Source organism: Pongo pygmaeus, chromosome 5 (assembly GCF_028885625.2).
Source record: "Pongo pygmaeus isolate AG05252 chromosome 5, NHGRI_mPonPyg2-v2.0_pri, whole genome shotgun sequence".
NCBI classification, from domain to species: Eukaryota; Metazoa; Chordata; class Mammalia; order Primates; family Hominidae; genus Pongo; species Pongo pygmaeus.
This window is the reverse complement of record NC_072378.2, coordinates 139,930,341-139,943,018: the sequence shown is the minus strand read 5'-3', so window position 1 is coordinate 139,943,018 and position 12,678 is coordinate 139,930,341.

The window sequence follows — 12,678 nt, the reverse complement described above, 5'->3', positions numbered from 1 at the left end:
TACAAAAATCCTCAAAAAAACACTAGCAAACTGAACTCAACAACACATTAAAAAGATCATTCATTATGACCAGGTGGGATGTATCCCTGGAATGCAAGGATGGATCAACATATGCAAATGAATCAGTATGATACATCATATCAACAGAATGAAGGACAAAAACCATATGATCATTTCAACTGATGCTGGAAAAAGCATTTAATAAAATTCACCATCCATTTATGAAAAAAACCCACAGAAACCTGAGTACAGAAGAAACAAACTTCAACATAATAAAAGCCACATATGACAGACCCAACGCTGGTATCATACTAAATGGAGAAAAACTGAAAGTCTTTCCTCTAAGATCAGGAACATGACAAGGATGCCCATTTTTACCACTGTTATTCAATATAGTACTGGAAGTCCTGGCTGGTGCAATCAGAGAAGAGAGATAAAAGGCATCCAGTTTGGAAAGGAAGAATTCAAATTACATTTCTTTGAAAGTGATATGATCTTATATTTGGAAAAACCTAAAGCAGGTGTCCAATATTTTGTCTTCCCGGGGCCACAGTGGAAGAATTGTCTTGGGCCACACATAAAAAACACTAACAGTAGATGAGCTAAAACAAAAAAATTTCAAAAAAATCTCATAATGTTTTAATAAAATTTACAAATTTGTATTGGGCCATATTGAAAGCTGTCTTGAGTCACATGTGGCCCACTGGCTGCAAGTTGGACAGGCTTGAACTAAAGACTCCACAAACACTTTTTAAAAGACATACATGTGGCCAACAATCATATGAAAAAAAGCTCAACATCATTGATCGTTAGAGAAATGCAAATCAATCCAATATCAGTTAGAATGGCTACTATTAAAAAGTCAAAAAATAACAGATGCTGGCAAAGTTGTGAAGAAAAAGAAATATTTATATACTGTTAGTGGGAGTGTAAATTAGTTAAGCCATTGTGAAAGACAGGTTGGCAATTCCTCAAAGACCTAAAGACAGAAATATCATTCCACCCAGCAATCCCATTACTGGGTATATACTCAAAGGAATGTAAGTCATTCTATTATAAAGACACATGCACACATATGTTCATTGCAGCACTATTCACAATAGCAAATGGAATCAACCTAAAGGCCCATCAATAGTAGGCTAGATAAAGAAAATGTGGTACATATACAACATGGAATACTATCAGTCATAAAAAAGAATGAGATCATGTCCTTTGCAGGCACATGGATGGAGCTAGAGGCCATTATCCCTAGCAAACTAACACAGGAACAGAAAACCAAATACTGCATGTTCTCACTTATAAGTAGGAGCTAAATAATGAGAACACATGGACACGTAGAAGGGAAGAACCACACGAGGGCCTTTCAGAGGGTAGAGAGTGGGAGGAGGGAGAGGATCAGGAAAACTAACTAATGGGTACTAGGCTTAATACCTGGATGATGAAAAAATCTGTACAAAAACCTCCACAACACAAGTTTACCTATGTAAAAAGCCTGCACATGTACCCCTGAACTTAAAATAAAAGTTAAAAGAAAAAAGACTCCACAAAAAAACTATTAGAACTGATAAACAAATCCAGTATTCAGGATGCAAAATCAACATACTAAAATTAGTACCATTTCTATAGGCCAATAGTAAATAATCTGAAAAGGTAATCAAGAAAGTAATCTCATTTACAATAGCTACAAATAAAATAAAATACTGGCCGGGTGCATGGGCTCACGCGTGTAATCCCAGCACTTTGGGAGGCCGAGGTGGGCAGATCACTTGAGGTCAGGAGTTCAAAACCAGCCTGACCAATAGGATGAAACCCCGTCTCTACTAAAAATACAAAAATTAGCCAGGCATGGTGGCATGCGCCTGTAATCTCAGCTACTAGGGAGGGTGAGACAGGAGAATCATTTGAACCTGGGAGGTGGAGGTTGTGGTGAGCCGAGATCCCACCATTACACTCCAGCCTGGGCAACAAGAGCGAAAGTCCGTCTCAAAAAAAAAAACACCTAGGAATTAACCAAAGAAATGAAAGATCTCTACAACGTAAAAGATTGATGAAAGAAATTGAAGAAGACATAAAAAAATGGAAGATATTCCACGTTCATGGATTGGAAGAATCAATATGTTTAAATGTCCATACTATCCAAAGCACTCCACAGATATAACGCAATCCCTATCAGAATACCAATGACATTTTTCACAGAAATAGAAGAAAACAATCAAAAAATTTATATGGAATCACAAAAGACCCACAATAGACAAACCTATACTAAGAAAAATGAATGAAACTGGAGGAATCAAATTACCTGACTTCAAATTATACTACACAACTATAGTAACTAAAACAACATGGTACTGGCAAACAAGATCCCCAACAATATCTTCTTTAGGAAGTAACTTCTGCCTGCCCAGAATACTGGCTATTGGAGGTCAAGGCCTCAAAGATCTTGACGCTGAGCATAACCATACTCATTTTAGCCTGGATTAAAAAAAAAAAAAATCAGTAAAGGATCAATGAAACTTATCTTCTTTATTTCCGTAACACAAGGGATAAATGCTTGAGGTGATGAATACCCCATATACTCTGATGTGATTATTATGCTTTGTATGCCTGTATCAAAATATTTCATGTGCCCCATAAATATATACACCTACCATGTACCTACAAAAATTAAAACTAAAACTAAAATTTTAAAATTTCTCCCTGAGGAGGCTGAGCATAAGCCCAGGAGTTCAAGACTAGCCTGGGCATCATGGCAAAACTCTGTCTCTATTTTTTATTTAAAAAAAAAAAAATTCTGCCTGAGGACCAGAGGCCAGCCAGTGCATGGTATAGAAATGAATGTTGACCATTACTTCTGCTTGGGGCTTCTAAACCTAGGCTGAATATAAGCTGTGCAATTGAACATATACTTAGTTTCACTTTTTGGAAACAGAGCTTAAAATATATATACAAGGGGTAGCATAAGAGGAGTTACATAGCACTCCTTGGTAAACAACAGGAAGCACAAGAGATACACTTCCATTGTCCCACTAAATTCTAAGGGTCACACAGAGCTTTACTTCCTAAATAACATAAAATGATCTAATGAAAAGTGTGTTCAACCATAGTTTTTCAAAAGAAGAAAAGTGTTCTCCAAAAGGTCACTTTTACATATAATCCTTAATAAAACATGGGCCAGGCATAGTGGCTCACGTCTGTAATCCCAGCACTTTGGGAGGCCGAGGCGGGTGGATCACCTGAGGTTAGGAGTTCAAGACCAGCCTGGCCAACATTGTGAAACCCCATCTCTACTAAAAATACAAAAATTAGCTGGTGTTGGGCACCTGTAGTCCCAGCTACTCAAGAGGCTGAGACAGGAGAATTGCTTGAACCCAGGAGGCGGAGGTTGCAGTAAGCCAAGATTGCGCCATTGCACTCCAGCCTGGGTGACAGAGTAAGACTCCGTCTCAAAAATAAGTAAGTAAAACAAAATAAAAGATGATGGAGTGGTGTGAAACTGCAATTCTGCAAGGACACTTCTAGAGGAGGGAAGGTAATGTGGTACATGTATACATATTCTTAGTCATGTGGCTTGATACAAGTCTGAACATTTAAAAATCTAGAGTAATGAATTGTCATGCACATTAAGTTATCTTTCTTATCTCTCTGCTTCAGCCAGACTTTTACAAGTAGCTATGCTGTCATTTATAGTGGTTGGGGTTATATGGGGGAGCCCAGAATGTAGTTTTTCTGTGTTGTTGATAAAATGGAGAGCTTCATATTTTAGATAACTGGTATGTAGGTGGCAATGATCTGTTTCAAAAATCAAAGCTTCTTGCCTAAAAAGAGAGCCTACCCATCATCTTCAGGGAGGTAGATGGACAAACCAAAATTTCTCTTAGAAAACAGTTTTGAATATAGTGAAAACTTTAAACAAGAACAAAAAACCCCATAGTTCTACAACATAAAGCAGGCAAACTATAGCTCATTAATTAACCAAATTCTCTTGCCACCTGTTTTTGTAAATAAAGTTTTATTGAAATGCAGCTATCTCCATTAGCTTATACACTGTCCATTCATAGACATTACATCACAATGGAGAGTTGAATAGTTACAACAGAGAACATTTGGCCCACAAAACCTAAAATATTTACTCTCTGGCCCTTTACAGAAAAAGTTTGCTGACCCCTGCCAGACAGCAGAGAGATCATCCAATTCTGAAGGCGTCTGAGGGCCGTAGTTACTTCCCCATCATCAATTTTCACTATAAAGTCATTTAATATAGCCTTTGTCAACTTTTTTATTTTAAGCATTGCAACATTGTTATGGGCTCCCACTATGAATTAGATGCAAAATTCACACCCAGAAAAGCTAAGTAAATTACTCTTCAGATGGTGATTTCAATGGAATAAAAACAGAGACTGTGCTTCATCCAACCACTAGTTTCCGTCTAATTTGAATCAATAATTTAATGATACTTTTCTATAATTTTGACTCATTTTTTCTGTTCTAGAGAATAGAAAAATAGACATTTTCTTATAAGGAGACACCAAATTAATTGGCATGAACAACAAGTGGCTGCAGGTCAAGTTTGCCCTGACTAATGCCAAAAAAGACAACAAATGGATAGTTTTCAAACCAAAGGCATCCTTTTGGGTAGGCATCCCCTTCCACTTACCTGATTTATAGTTAATCAGCCTGTGCACCTAGTTAGTCATCAGTTGTATAAATATAAATTTGGTGGCTAGTATACTAGCCAGTATATCAGACAGTTATGTTTCTCAAAAATGAAAGTTTCGTTGATCCTTTTTTTAAAAAAAAATTCAGGCTAAAATGAGTATGGTCATGCTCAGTGTTAAGATCTTTGAGATCTTTATGTTCCATAGCCAGTGCTCTGGGCAGACAGAACTTACTTCCTAAAGAGGACATTGTGGTCAGGCACATTGGCTAACGCCTGTAATCCCACCACTTTGGGAGGCCAAGGTGGGCAGATCACTTGAGGCCAGGAGTTCAAGACCAGCCTGGACAACATGGAGAGACTCCATCACTACTAAAAACACAAAAATTAGCTGGGCATAGTGGTGCACACCTGTAGTCCCAGCTACTCAGGAGGCTGAGGCAGGAGAATGGCTTGAACCCAGGAGGTGGAGGTTGCAGTGAGCCAAGATCGTGCCACTGCACTCCGGCTTGGGTTACAGAATGAGACCCTATCTCAAAAAAGGAGATTGTTGGGGACCTTGACTTAGAGACTTTTCTGTATTAATAGCAAGAAAGCTTAGATACACTCTCCTGGCCAGCCTCAGTGAGCACACAAGCCCTTACAAAGCATAATGAGTCTAACTCACTCCTGCTTTCACTTAATTTTCTGCGTCTTATTTTCCTGGTGTCCTACTTTCCTCACCCACTTATTTTTCACTTCATTTTATCTTGTGTGGTATTAATAGGTAATCCACCTTAAATCCTTTCTGGAACAAGGCAGGGTATAAGTAAACAAGGAGGAATGAACTGGCCTGTTGAATAGAGTTATTTAGTATTGTCCATCTGAACACTAAAAGAAAAAAATCTACCAAAAACAACTGTTTTGTTTTGGCATGGTAGCTTCTGAGGTTTTCTTTCAAGCAAAATTGCTCCACAGGTTCAGGGGCTTCTTGTTGCTCCTGCAGGCCTGTAATATTAGGACTGTACAGCTAGAGAGAGGAAGATGTTCATCTCTGCTGTGGCAGGAAAATGGGCGAACCAATCCCATTGCAGCTGCAACAGATGAGATACAGAGTATAAAGATTGCTGCATTCATCCTCTCTTCAGTCTCTCTTGGGAGACTGAGGGTGGAGGGGAATGGGGGTCTTAGGAATTAGCATTTGAATAGTGCTCTACAGTTTGCAAAGAAGTTTTTTGTTTTGTTTTGAGACAGAGTCTTGCTCTGTTGCCCAAGCTGGAGTGCAGTGGCGTGATCTCGGCTCACCGCAACCTCCGCCTGCCTCCCAGGTTCAAGTGATTCACCTGCCTCAGCCTCCCGAGTAGCTGGGACTAAAGGCGCCCACCACCATGCCCAGTTTATTTTTATATTTTTAGTAGAGACGGGGTTTCACTATGTTGGCCAGGCTGGTCTCGAACTCCTGACATTATGATCTGCCCTCCTCAGCCTCCCAAAGTGCTGGGATTACAGGCGTGAGCCACTGCCCAGCCTGCAAAGAAGTTTATATACATGGTTTCTTAATCCTTAAAATACCATGTTAATTTGGTTTATGACATTTATAATAGTTTACATTTGAGGGAACTGGGACTTCCAGAAGACAAGTAAAGTGAGCAGAGGAACCAGGATTGAAACCTAGTATATGAGGCCACAGGATACACGCTTTATTTCTCTGTGCTTTCCCTAGCCTTTCAACCTATTTCTAATCATTTGATCCAGCTATTATAAAGTCTAGAAGCCTGCGATATAATGGGTCATCATAAAAGGCTTTGGAGTGACACCCGAGGTTAAACATCAGATTTTTCATTTTCTAGAAGTTACTTTAGGTCACTGCATTAGTTTCCTAAGGCTGCTGTAACAAATTACCACAAACTGAGTAGCTTAGAACAACAGAAATTTATTCTCTCACAGTTCTGGAGGCCAGTCAAGTCTGAAATCAAAGTGTCAGCAGGGACACGCGCCCTCCAAAGACTTTAGGGGAAAATCCCTTCCTTGTGGCTTCTGGTGGCTCTGGATACTCCTTGGCATGTGGCTGCATCACTTCAATCTCTGCTTCTATAGTCACATCACCTCTTCCTGTTCGCTATGTGTCTTCTCCTCGGTGTGTCTTTCTTACAAGAATATGTGTGATTGCATTTAGGACCTCTTTAGGATAAGCTCCTCTTCTCAAGATCTGTAACTTAATCACATCTTTTGCCATATATGCTAATAGTCACAGGTTCTAGGGACTGGAATATGGAGATATCTTTTGGGGGCCACCTTCAACCCACTAAAGTCACTGAGCTTCAGTTATGCCCCACCTTCCATCAAAATTAGAATTTCATTACTTAAAATAATCTAAATAAACCAGGTGCAGTGATTCACACCTGTAATCCAAGGACTTTGGGAGATTGATGTGGGAGGATCGCTTGAGCTCAGGAGTTCAAGACCAGCCTGGTCAACACAGTGAGACCCTGTCTCTACAAAAAAGTCAAAAAAATTAGCCAGGTGTGGTGGTGTGCACCTGTAGTCCCACCTTCTCGGGAGGCTGAGGTGAGAGGATCCGCTTAAGCCTGGGAAGTCAAAGCTGCAGTGAGCTGAGACTGTGCCACTGCCCTCCAGCCTGGGTGACTGAGCAAGACCTTATCTCGAAAACAAAAGATAATCTCAATAAAAGTGCCTACATATAACAGTGCTCAATAAAAAGGTTTTAACCCCTTTTTCTCATCAAGAGAGCTTCTAGTACAATCACACTGCTTTTAAAATTATTTTCCTCATTTGTTCCATTGGGATAATTCCCAAATATATATTCACATTCTCCCTCTCTTTCCTTTTCTCAAGCTGTATTCACGTTCAGGACAAAAGGCAGTAAAGTTTTCTAATTCTGTTTTATTATGAACTAGGAAAATGCCTCTCAAAGTATCTGTGGTAAGGGATGAGTTTTAGTTTCATAAAATAAAATAAAAATGTTGTGGTGATAAAAATCACTGTAAAAGTTTCCAATACTTACTTTCATCTTGATGCAGACCAATAAGATTTTGTGGAACTATCCTGTCCAAGAACTTCATTTCAAGGAGTACAAGCAGGAGCACATACATGACTTTCTACAGTCTAGGCTCCAAGACTTTGGTTACTCCCTCATTATTACCCCTCAGAATCTCCATATTGACATTCAACTCTCTTGTATGCTCTCTCTTTTATAGAGATTTAAAATGTCAACATTAAAAGTTAGGCATTTACCAAATACTTTAATTTGAGCAAAATTAACTTTTTCAAAGATAATCAAATTCTCCCCTTACTGCAAAGGGTTACTCGTACCAAGATGTAACACCAAAAACACAATATCCATTTCCTCCCTCCTCCACCATGGTCTTGAGGTGTATATAGCAGTATAACTAATTTCTCATTTGCTTTATTTGCTTTACCTTTGTCTCCATCTTGATATATATCTTAGTTATACATGGCACTAATCTCTTGTTTCTCCTATAGAATAAGTTTTTGAATAAAGTATGTCTTTCTCTGAATTTTTTTTTTTTTTTTTTTTTTGGAGACAGAATCCTGCTCTGTCGCCCAGGCTGGAGTGCAGTGGCATTATCTTGGCTCACTGCAACCTCTGCCTCCCAGGTTCAAGCAATTCTCCTGCCTCAGCCTCCCAAGTAGCTGGGATTACAGATGCCTGCCACCACGCCCAGCTAATTTTTGCATTTTTTAGTAGAGATGGGGTTTCTCCATGTTGGACAAGCTGGTCTCAAACTCCCCCCAGGTGATCTGCCCACCTTGGCCTCCCAAAGTGCTGGGATTACAGACGTGAGCCACCGTGCCTGGCCTCTCTTAATATTTTTTTTAGGCTGAATTTTATCCCATTCAGTCTTAGTGCTCTCAATAACATTATATTTACTTTTTGCTTTAAAACTTTGAGCTCATTTTGTCACCTCCATTCTGTTGACATAAGATAGCTTCCTAAAGACATAACGATTATTCTAAGCGAACTTCTCTGTTATTTGTCGAATGAAGGAAAGAATGATAATTACCAGGGACCACCTTCACTGTACAAATTCTTTTTCTGTCATGCTCACTGTCCTTGTTACCTAGCTGGTAGTTGGTCTTGATTTTTCTCCCTCCCCTTTATCCATTCATCCTTGTTAAATATGCTCTCCACTTTGATCTGTTGCCCTTTCCATCTTCAGTAGTACGTCTTTCTGATGTTGCTGTCATGATCCAGAAGACGAATTCTTTCCTTTAAATGTCTTCTATGTAACCAGCTATTACCCTCCTTTCTCCTTTCCTTTCCAGTCACAACCACAAACTGGAAGCACAAAACAAAATCCCAACCATCCCCCAGCTTTTTTCATTTTTCTACCTAATCCTAGAGATGCACTGCAAATCTTTATGACTGTAGCATTTGTTCCTCATGAACCGTCAGAGTAGTGGGGACAGGGGAGTTTGATAAGTCTTGGCAGGCTCTCTATGCTATCCGGAGGCACATCCTCACATCTCCAAGAAGACAGCACTCAGACTGATGACCACACTAGGTTTGTAGACAGGCCCCTTCACCCAGCCAGCAGAGAGCTACAAATCATTAGGAAATGTGTTTTTAGTTGATTGAGACGATAAGAGTTCCATCATTTAAATGCTTAGGAATCTCTTCGAATCTCTTGGAGGCTGGGATAATGCCTTCTCTTGAGTATGTCTGAAATCACTGTTCACGAGAAGGGCCCCCATGCCCCCTAATTTCCCCTTGCTCATCCCCAGCTGTGTCACAATGGGACCTTTTCTTCCTTCCTATACACCCTGGGTATTTAACTTGCTTTAAAAAAAAAAAAAAGTTGTCCCCTCCTACTCTATATCCCATGATTTGTTTCTCTTCAAAGTAGGCTCTCCCCAGGGCAGACTGCAAAGTATAATATGATTCTCCCACCTCCTCCCTTTCTTTTTCTAGCCCAGAATAAGCACACAGGTTCTTCCATTTTTTAAGATAGTATGGAAAAATAGATGGAGATAATGACAACAAACATGAAAAAGTTACCCCCCAAAAAATCAAGTAATTGAAGAGTTATCCTAATTATGTTCTTTGGTATGTAATTACTGACTCCCTTTTTATCTAGGATACTCAGGGTGAAGTCTTACCAATTTTTAATATCTTCTACAACCTATGTTATAATATTTGTCCCTGGTGTGGGGCTTTCCAGCTTGATCAATTAGGCATTCCTATGGGAACCTTATTTGGGGACAAAGATGATAAACAGCTAAAGATTTATTTTCTGCACTTCAGGATATCCTACTCTGAATTTGCAGGTACGTCCTCACTCTTCTTGAGTCTAGCCCAGTCTTCTAATCCTGCAAGTTCTTCTTTGTGTCTGTTTTGTTACCCCAGAGGGAAAAGGGCCTTACTAATTTGCTCCCTGAGGACTCTTCCCCAGTATGCCTGTTCTTCCCTGACCAGTAGTCCTGTCGTTCCCCATTCTGTCAAATCTGCCCTATGCAGTGCTGGCAGCAAACTCACCAACCAGGTGAGGTGAGTTCTACTTATAGCCAATGCTTGTTTTGTCACCGTCTGTTCTGAGACACCGTCTGGGTGCAGTTTCACTGATCTTATTTATCCCTGATGGTTCTCATCATTTTACCAGCAGCCAAGACCAGCTGCTTAATTTGCAGGCCAGTACAAAATGAAAACGTGATAGCCCCTTATTCAAAGAGTGTTAAAATTTTCCAGACACTGGCAGGGCTCGGTGGCTCACGCCTGTGATCCCAGCACTTTGGGAGGCCAAGGAGGGCGGATCACCCTGAAGTCAGGAGCCTGGCCAACATGGCGAAACCCCATCTCTACTAAAAATACAAAAATTAGTCGGGCATGGTAGCGTGCCTGTAATCCCAGCTACTCAGGAGGCTGAGGCAGGAGAACCACTTGAACCCAGGAGGTGGAGGTTGCAGTGAGCTGAGATCGTGCCACTGCACTCCAGCCTGGGCAACAGAGCAAGGCTGTATCTCAAAAAAAAAAAAAAAAAAAAATCCAGACAGCAAGAGTACAGCATTAAACAAAGTACGGAGTCTATGTGACTGCTCAAGTTTGCACTCCCACAGAGTCGGCCCTACTAGAAGCATATCTTTTTGGAATCCTGTTCTTCTAATAGTCTTCAACCTTGTGTGATCTTCTTTGCCTCAGGGTACTCTCTTTGGCAAACTTCACCATATTCATGTTTCAGATTGAGTGAATTTGCAGTAAGAAAGGTTGACCTCTCTTTGACTAGTTAATCATCTAGCCCTATTCAGGTCAAGTTGTTGGTTCTGCTACCCCCTAAATTCTCAGAGATGACTCACAGTGTGTTTCATTCTCAGGAGAAAGATCCTTATATAATTAACAGTCTTTAATATGAAAGTAATTTTAGTCGTTCAACAATCAAGGTGTTGACAGCTGGAGAAGCATGTATCCCAGAATATGAGCCTGCATGTTTCACAATTATAGTGGAGTTGGAACCACTCCCACACAACCATGAACCTGTTCTGATCACGGGGTGAGATCGTCTAACTCTCAAGGCCGTATGGAAAGATCACAAACTGAAGATCATAGGAAAACTCAGGCTGATTCAAGATTGTGTTACCATACCTGATACAACAGTGCCAGTACATGCTTCACCCTCCCTCACCGCAAATTCTTCACCATTGGCTGAAATTCTGGAATGCTCCTCCAAGCTGCCCATTACTCTTGGACAACACAATGAGTAGGAGGAAAAGACACTCTGCTCATCCTAGAAATTCCTGAAGAGACAGGTTATCCAAAGGCAATGACCCTTCCCACCTCTCATTGACAGACCATCGGAAGCAATAATATTCTTAGTGAAATTTGCCTGTCTACATAGGCAGTAATGGTGGATACAATGTGGTGCACCATTAAAATTGTTACTCCAACACAGAAAATGAGTAATTATTTAAATTCTTATTTAGATTCCAAATATTCTAGTTAAACTCCAGTGCAGCTAGCTCCAGAAGGTGAGTCCACCAGAGAGTGAGTTTGGGGCTCTTCCTGATCAACACAAGTTTTTTTGTTTTTTGTTTGTTTGTTTGTTTGTTTTGGAGATGGAGTCTGTCTGTCATGCAGGCTGGAGTGCAATGGCACAATCACAGCTCACTGCAACCTCTGCTTCTCAGGTTCAAGTGACTCTCCTGCCTCAGCCTCCTAAGTAGCAGGGATTACAGGCGCATGCCACCACACCCAGCTAATTTTTATATTTTTAGTAGAGACAGGGTTTTGCTATGTTGGCCAGGCTGGTCTCAAACTCCTGACCTCAAGCTATCCGCCCACCTCGGCCTCCCAAAGTGCTAGGATTACAGGCGTGAGCCACCACGACTGGCCTTCAACACAAGCTTTTGAAGCGACTTTTGTACATGAAGGAGAATGAAGCTCCCTTCCGTATGATATTAAGAATGTGGGTTTGTTATGATAAATACTTACTAGGGCCCTCCAAATCAAGTATTCTATTTATTCCTAGAATTATCAATAAATGAATTTATGCTATTCGTTCAACCATGTATATACTGCATTAAGAACAGCAGAGGAAAAAAGACAACATCCTATCCACCTATTGTGTGAACACCCAAATAATACTTAATGTTTTGGGATATACTTGTAAACTGTTCCTGGCAATGTGACTGCAAATGTCCTTCCCCAAATGGTCTAATTTATCTGTGCAGTTCCAAGAATAAAAGGTTTTGGCTAGAATATAAGCTTTTAAGACTTCCTCAAAACAAAATCCTATAGCCCAAACCCAGCAAAATAAAATTCCTGAAGTAGTAAGAGTTTTCCACAGATCACAGCAAACCAATCATGCATAGAAGAGCTGACACAGCCAAAGACTTGCTAAGGAAAGGAAGAGAGACAAGAGGGGGACTTAAGAAAGAAAAGAAAGGAAGGAAACTTACTTTCTCCTTTTTGGTGTATTTAATTTTTATGAAAAATTTTCAAACTGCTCAACCCTAGGTGAAGATTCAATCAGATAATTAACTTTGAAAAGCTTTTCCAATCGGATAGCAAT